The sequence below is a fragment of the Dermochelys coriacea genome, chromosome 26 (assembly GCF_009764565.3).
Source record: "Dermochelys coriacea isolate rDerCor1 chromosome 26, rDerCor1.pri.v4, whole genome shotgun sequence".
Lineage (NCBI taxonomy): Eukaryota > Metazoa > Chordata > Testudines > Dermochelyidae > Dermochelys > Dermochelys coriacea.
The window spans coordinates 6,167,778-6,176,406 of NC_050093.1; positions in this window are offsets into that span (position 1 = coordinate 6,167,778).

The following is an 8,629-nucleotide window of genomic DNA, read 5'->3' on the forward strand; positions in this document are numbered from 1 at the left end:
TGAATGCTGGCCCCCTGCCTGACTTGGTACCTGCATGGGCACCTGCAGAACCAGCCCTCCCCTTCTCGGTGAACAGAGATGAGACCCTTGCCCAGGTGATCTGAAGGAGCATTGTCCTGTAGGGGGGCTGGGGTGCCCAACCCGCTCTGCCAGTCGGATGGAAGCAATTGGGCAATACCCACTGGCCCTGGGGGAGCAGCCCAGCTGTCCCCTGCACCTGTGAGTTTCGAACAGCATCTGCAAACTGCTCTAGGGACAAGTGACTTGGAAGCAGCTGAGGAGCCTGTAACTCAGCCTGAAAAGGGGGTTGAGCTTGCTCAGCCAGCAGAGACCTTCCTACCCAGGCCTGGCGTCACCTCATCCTGCTTCCCAGCAAGGGGTAAGTAGCACTCTGGGAATGCTAATTTGGGGGGGGGGGGTGCAGGGAGAGGAAATGGCTTCATGGGACTCTCCTCTGTCCCAGCCTCTCCACCCCCTGCACGGTAGCTGTGTAGCATCACTGGGGATGTGATGTGCCTGAGGATGCAGAGCGAATGGGTGGCAGAGCTGGATTTAAAACTCTGGAGCTCCCCCCCCCCCCCCGTTTGGCCTCTTCTCCACTTCCGTAGAGGGGGTGTGGACGGGAGCTGGAAACAAGAAGCCAGGAGTCCTGGGCCACGGGGGATGGGGCGATTGTGGCACGAGTCTGTTGGACGTGTGCAGCACCCTGCAGTCGCTGCTCTGCCCAGGCTCCCAGCTGCGTCCCGTTTCTGGTGGCTGGAATGCCTGTGGGGTGGGGACTAAATTGCGAAGGAGGCCGGAGTGGGGGAGTCACTGATCCCTAAGAGGTCAAGTTGTGGGGCGGGGGGGGAAGGGGGAGAATCCAGCCATTTAAGAAGCGCAAACAAAACGGCTGTGCCAAAGGCCAGGAGCAGCATTCCTGGCGCCTCCTCGCTTCCTGTTTGAAGCTGCATTCCTGTCATGAAGTCACCGCAGACAGAGCCTGCTCTGGAATGTAGCCTGTGTGTGCAGCGCGGTCAGGGCTGCAAGAAGCAGCAGTGGGGAAGATGCAGGGTTCTTTGCCCATGTTGCACCCCAACGTGTGCTAGGGTTCCCCAGCAGCTGGAGGGGACTCCCCTGGCTTAGTCTGTGGCAGAAATTGGCAGCTTTCTCATTTTCCCTGGGACTGGAGTGACTCCAGGGCCGAGAACAGCAGGCACGGGGTCTCCCGAGTACTGTTGTGGTGCTGGGAGGGAGTGGGATCTAGGGGTTAGAGTAGCGGAGCTGGGTCCTCCTATCTCTGTGTGTACTGCCATCACTTTGGGTGGAGAGAAAGCGAGGCCTAGCGGGCTGCGAGCTAGGACTCCTCCGTTCTGTTCCCAGGGCACTTAAGCTCCATGCCTCAGTTTCCCCATCACTAAAGCTAGGAGGATGACTGTCTTCCCCCACCTCTTGGTGCCTGCCTAATGGAGCTGAGGACTAAACAGACCATGGAGACATGTTAGCGTTAGATGGCCACACACCAGCCCTTTAACCCAGGGTTCTCAAACTGGGGGTCATGAGGTTATTACATGGGGGGGGGGGTCACAAACTGTCAACCTCCACCAAACCCCGCTTTGCCTCCAGCATTTATAATGGTGTTAAATATATTAAAAAGTTTTTAATTTATAAGGGGGGGGGTCGCACTCAGAGACTTGCTTGCAAAGTCACCAGTGGTTTAAAAAAAAAAAAAAGTTTGAGAACCACTGATTTAACCAAACCCCTCTTTGTTGCTGCCTGGGGTGGGGGATCTGCAGCCAATGCAGGTGTGAGAGGGATGCTGAAGACCCCTTGATGCCGCTAACAAGGCAGCTCAACTGCTGCACCTGGATAATCCTCACAGGCCTTTCATGTGACCTCCTGTGGGGCGCTGCCCCCTTGTTCTCTGTTGGGAAGTGTTAATGGGAAGTGTCAGTGCTTTATTGCTAGCTGTCAGTGGAGGCCTTTGTTCCCCTGAAGGAGGGCCAGACAGGCTCTTTATCGGCTGCTTTCCAAGCCCAGTGCTCTTTGGCTTTGCACAGCGGTGTGCTGGGGGTAGTATCGGGGGATTTGCTGCTTCTCTGCAGGGCCTTGTGCAGCAGCCCACTCCCCCTGGGTTACAATGGGCCCCCTGCTGTCTTGCTGGTTTCAGCCGAGAGTCCTGTGCATAGATTGGGGTGGGGTGGGGGGAAGCTCCTGGATGGAATGGGAGCCACATGGACAAGGCCTCCAATCCTGGCCAGGGCATGATTGCTCCCAGCAGGATGCTTTCCCAGCAGCAAGGCCCAGGCCTCTCTCTCCCTGGGGGAAAGGCCCATCTATCTCCCTGGGCTTGGAGCGCTGATGAAGGCTGGGTAGCACATAGGGGATCTGGGCAAGGCCTTTGCATCCCCATCCCTCTGCCTGTTCACATTTCAGCTCAGAGTGCCACTGAGGGACTTCAGTGCCATGGTACCCACCAAATGACGCCCCAGAGGGAGGAAGGGGATGGCCTGATGGAAATGCAGCAGGCCCTGCCGTAATGCGCTGGTGGTGGGCGGCAGCAATGTGACCGTACAGCCCTGGCAAGGCAAAGCCCAACGTGCCCTGTGGGGTGGATAACAATATGCCCCGGAGATGCACAATGCACCCTATGAAAGGCTGTAGAAAATCAGTGCTGTGTGGCTAGAGGGTTGCCAACCCTTCAGGATTGGCCTGGAATCTCCCGGAATTGGCATCGATCGCCCGCTGACTACTGAAAGCCATCCGGGAGATTTGTATAGGATATTTTAAGATGTCGTGCAGGGGGGAATCTCCCAGAATAGCTTCAGTCAAAGTTGGCAACCCTATGTGTGGCCCTTATGACCCTGGGAATGCATGGCCAGGCTTGTGTTCAGGGGCTGGTACCATATGGCCCTTGAGCCCTGTGTGATGAATACTCTGGGCTCCCTTTCCCAACCTCTGCTGGGCCCTGCTGTCCCCACCTGCCATCCGGGTTTGGGGTGGAGTTTGAGCAGCCGTGGCCTGTTAGAACACGTACCGCGGAGTGGCAGGCGGTGGGCTGCGGCTGCAAGGTTGGCTGGCCAGGAGACACGTTGGCTGTGCTCTGCAGTGGGAAGATGATGGCTTGTGGCAGTGGGAATGAAAGGATCCATTTCTCTCTGTCAGGAGAGGGTCTGGGCAGGTTCCCTGTTCCCCAGACCCTGGGTGCTCTGGCAGTTGTTACACCTGGTCTCCAGCCCCTCTCCAGCTGCAGAAAGCTGCTCTTTATTCCCTGCTGGGTTAGAAGTGAGTCTGTCACTGTGCCATTGACCCCTGCCACGATGCACGCTCTCGTGTATCCTAAAACGCTGCCCGTTTGCTGGCGTTCTATTGCAGCACCGGCCGTTGTGGCTTTCTTCCTCCGAGGGCTCTTCAGCACATCTGCTGGGTCTTCAGAGCAGTGCCCTGCCCATGCCAGGCAGGACTCCAGGGGTGCGCACTTCCCCACAGGAGGGCCTGGCATATAAGGTGCAAACACTTCAGCGCCCATGCAAGCCTTCCAGGCGCTCTCGCTCCAAGGTCTCCAGGTGGGAGGTTTTTTTCACTTTTGCTTGAATACAGGTTCTACCACTGAGTTATCTCAGCAGTGGTCTGGCCTGGGGCTGGGTTACTCTGCTCTTTCAAAAAGAAAAGGAGTACTTGTGGCACCTTAGAGACTAACAAATTTATTAGAGCATAAGCTTTCGTGAGCTACAGCTCACTTCATCGGATGGCAAGATTTGTCCCTAAAGAACCCCAACCAAACTCAAATAAATTGGGGAGGGAGTGGGGTCTAGGAGTTAGAGCACGGAGCCTGCTGGGTTCTGGTCCTGGCACGGGGCACGGAGTGGATGTAGAGAAGTGATGGGCATCTTCCTTGGTGGGATTCCTGGGTTCAATTTCTAGCCCGGTGGTGCTGTCTCTCTTGGGTTGCTTGCAGTCTGTGAAAGGGGAAGAGGGGCGCTGGCCCTGGTGTGAGGGACAACAGGTGCTACGCTAGGTGCGTGCAAGGGACTGGTGCTGGGAACCGGACAGAAGAGGCCAGCCCTTTGTGTTTTCAGCCTAGCCCTGTCTGCAATCCCACCTGAACTCTGTCCCTTTGGTATACGTGCTCCCCTTGCCCTCACAGATCCCTGCCTAAGCTCCTGCTGCTGCTGAGGGCTGATTCCAGCTTGTCAGCAGCGGCAGGAGGAGGGGGCAGGTGAATTCCCGCACGTTCGCCTAAGTCCCTTTATCTCCCTTATCTCCGTCTCACTCCCTGAAAGGACTGATGGGAACAGGAGCCTCAGGCAGCTGCTCCCACCCCTGCGTTCTCCGCAGGCCCAGGGAGGGCGTGGGCCCTGATGCACAGGGGGGCTCCCCTAGGTGCTATAGGGCACCGGATACATTTTAGGCCCTTCCCGGCTTGTTTCCTTTTCCCCACAGGGCAAAAAGCAAGGGGGTGGCTGACCCCTGTCTGGTACCTCTAGCTGGGTCCATGGGTCTTGGACTTGCCCATGAGCAGCAGGCTGGCTCCTCACCTGTGCCCCACAAAGGGATAGGCCCATGGGTCCCTGCCTCACACCCTAAATGTGTGTGGTGGGGAGGCAGCTGATCCCATGCCAGTCAGCCTTGGAGGGGGAGCCAGGGGCTAGTGGTTTCTCGCCTCGTGCCTCGAGTGGGATGCCAGCAGAGCTCCCTGTCTGCTTCCAGCTGCTCTGGCCTAGGGGTGGGCAGGCAGCAACAGCTCTGCACCACCTTGGGCCTCCCCACCTTGAGCCCCATGTTCTATGGCATTCGGTGGCTGGAGGAACCGGCCCCTCCGTCTTGACAGCTTCTTAATGGCGCCCTGATCGCTCCCTCCCTGCTGAAGAGGCGCTGCTGGCATAAGGGGAAGGGCTCCATGGCGGGCAAGAGAAACAAGCCCCCAGAGTCTCACAGGAGCTCGGGGCAGCATCACACGGAGCCACGGACCTTGGCGTCCTCGTGCCTACGGCCACTGGAGAGGCCGCCTGCGGGCCCCCTATGCCCAACGTGGACAGCAAGGCCAGGGCTGCTGGGCTCCTGAGCTGGCCTGAGGGAACTAGAGCAGGGAGGCTGCCTTGGAGGGGCTCCATGGCCCAGCTGTGCTGTAGAGGGGAGAGGTGGGCCACAGCGTGAAGAGCTAGCAGGGCTACCACTGAGGAACGCGGGCTGGGAGACGCAGCAAGACCTGGGTGCCGTGTGTGTGTGTGTGGGGGGGGGGGGGGGGCGTTGCTCCTTAGTCTCAAGCAAGAGGATTGTAGGGGCTACTTCATGGTCTCTTTCTGTTTTCTGAGGCTGTAGGGCACAGTGGCCCCTGTCCAAGCCCCACTGCTGCAGAAGAGGTGAGGGCCCTGTGTCTCTTGCAGTTGGCCTGGGGATAGTGCTCTGTGTCCCCTCCTCCTTTTTCACTTTTCTTTGGCTCCTGGGGGGAGTCAGGGCCCCAGGTGCTTGGGGCAGCTGGGGAAAGCCAGCACTGGATGCGTTTCCCTGCCCTAGGAGCAGAGTGGGGGGGCTACTTCCTTTAGCCCTTGGAGCCTCCTGGGCAACAGAGGCAGTAGGCAGTGAGTGTGCCTATGGGGAGCCTTGGGCACCTGTGCAATGCCTGCCAGGGTTGGCCTACATCCCTACCCCATGATGGTGTTTTTTGGGTGGTGGCCCTGTATCTGTGCATGCCTGGGTCTGGCCCTCGTCTCTGCTCCCAAGGGACAGCGTCCACCCACTTCAGTGCACAGCCTTGGATGAGAGAAAGCAGGGTGGGGCAGCCAGGCCCGTGGCTAGATGCCCCCAAGACAGGAAACAATGCCCCTAATGAATTAGACATCTCTCCTTTGCCCCAGTAACTTCCCCTTGTTTGCATCTGCGGTAGGCAGCCTGCTCTATTTGTCTGCACCCACCCCCAGCCCTGAGCCCTGGCCCGTGACTGCAGGGGTTTGTTTGCCGTACGTCTTAGGAACTGGCCAGGATCTAGTTCAAGGCGTTGGATGAAATCTCATCACCCCCTTGGACCCATCTTCACAAGACCCCCGAAGCAATGGGCCAGACTTCTAGTGTCTGCTCAGCTCGAATCCCCTCGCTCCAAACACACACGCTGCTTCCCCCAAGCAGTCACCACCCAGGAACCAGCAGGAAGCTCAGCAGCTATTTACCTTTTGACACCTAATTACCTCTGAGTGCAGCAGGCCTTGGGAGGGATTAGCTGAGGGGCCTTTTGTTCCCTCGCCTCTTCACCTGCCCTCCCCTGCACGTACATGCACATCAGCACATACACACATCACCAGGCACCCGCACATACGGGCATGCAGGAGCGTTTGCACGCCTGCCTGCCTACATGCTCAAATGCATGACCATATACAGCCGAGGACACATGTACACACGCATCTGGGCAGGCACATGTCAATACCCAGGGCCCTCACAGGCCTAAGAGCACACACACAACACGTGTACCTGGAGACCTGCCTGCAAATATGCATGTACACCCATGTGCCCTGCACACACGTGTATGTTCATATATATATATATATATATATATATAAATAAAATACACACACACAAGCCTGGGCAGGCATATACCGTATAGGTCTCTGCCCCCTAAGCCCCTGCCATCTGGATCTCTGAGCACTTTACAGACCAGGGAGGTAAGCCTTAAAAAGCCTCTGTGAGGAAGGCAGGTATTCTCCCCAAAGAACAAATGGGGAAACAGGCACAAAGAGAAGTAAGTTGCTCCAGGACCCAGCTCGAGTCAGTTTCAGAGAGGAGGGTAGGGAACCCAGGACTCCTGATTGCTACTTCACCCCTGCTCTAACCACTTGATCACATTCCCTCCGAGGCACAGCAATAGAACCAAGGGATTCTGCTTCCCAGATCCCCGCTTTATACGCTAGATCCGGGAGAGCTAGGAACAGAACCCAGGCCTCCAGGAGCCCGGCCTGCTCTGCACACCCGGCCACGCCCCTTTCACAGACTATGAAGTGAAATGGTTAACACTAGCTTTAATTAGGCTTCCACATTAACACTCCATCAAGGAAATTCGCATATTCTCCTCCTTGTTTTCTAATCTGGCTCCTGATCCCACCAGCCCATACTGGCTGGGCTGGGCTGCCTATTAGGGTGCAAAAAACCAGACACTGTCCTGGGTTTGAATAAAGAAAAGGAGTACTTGTGGCATTTTTGAGACTAACAAATTTATTAGAGCATAAGCTTTCGTGAGCTACAGCTCACTTTATCGGATGCATTTTCACGAAAGCTTATGCTCTAATAAATTTGTTAGTCTCTAAGGTGCCACAAGTACTCCTTTTCTTTTTGCGAATACAGACTAACACGGCTGCTACTCTGAAACCTGGATTTGAATGCAAGTGCTTAGAGTCCAATAGAGAACAGTTGAAAAATCTGGCTGTGTGAATCTGTATTATTGTAGCTGATGGCTCGTCTCACCTTGTCCATGTGCACAGACAATGAATGCCCCCTCCTTCGGGGTGTCTGCAGCATCCTGCAAAGTGTGTGTGTGTGTGTGTGTGGATATAGATATACATCTGTGTGTAGATATAAACACACAAATAAAATAGTCATCTGTTTTCCAAGGGAATTGTTGTATCTGGCCATTTTCTCAGGGGTTACAATGAGTTCAACACTGGAGCGGCAGCCCTGCCGCATGAAACCTGCTGCTCCGTAAAATAGATGCTGCACAGGCTGGGGCAGGGCAAGCATCCTCCATACACTGCTGCCCTTCCAGATGCCTCAGCCCTGCACTGGAGAGATGGGGAAACTGAGGCAAGGTGGAGCCATATGACCTGACCGAGGCTGCAAAACAAATCAGTGGCAGGGTAGGAATACGTTTCAGAGTAGCAGCCGTGTTAGTCTATATTTGCAAAAAGATAAGGAGCGGCACCTTAGAGACTAACAAATAGTTATGGGAATAGTTGGCTTGTCATCTCTTCAGGGCAGTGGTTGTCTTTTTGTTCTGTTTGTGCAGGGCCGAGCACAAAGGGAGCTTGGTCCCTTAGCTACTACTCTTGAGGAATGGAGTCCTGGGGAACCCTGCCTTCTAGACTCCCCAGCTCTAAGCACTGGCCCATACTCCCAACCAGGAGGTCTGACTCCTAATTCCTCTGCTCTAACCATACTGCACCTCAGTGTTTTGTTTCATTATTCCTTGAAGGCTGCGGGCGAGCGCTAGCTCTGAAATAGCAGTGTACCGTGGGAAGATGCCAAGCGGAGTTCCCTGCTTTAGCTGCTGGTTAGGACTGGAGCTCCTTCCTTGTTCAGGGCATGGTCTAAACTGCTGTCTAGAAGGAATTAAATGCCCTAGTGACCCCATATCTCCACTCAGCACAGGCCCTGAGCTGCACACCTCACCTCCTGCCAGTGCATTGCCTGGTCTGGCTGAGTGACACCCAGCCCGTCACCTCCCCTCCAAACCATGCCTGCGGGTGCTTGTGCTCCAGGCTATGCACTTCCTCTTGGCCTGCCCCAACACCCAGTGCCACGGGGCGAGCATGACGATCCTCAGTGCGCTGGTTCCCACTCCTCCTTCGTTCTGCTGCCTGCGGGGGATATCAGTTCCTCCACGGAGCCGTGAGCCTGGCTGCATGGCTGGCCGACACCCCCATCAATGCCTGCTCCTTCTGCAGTG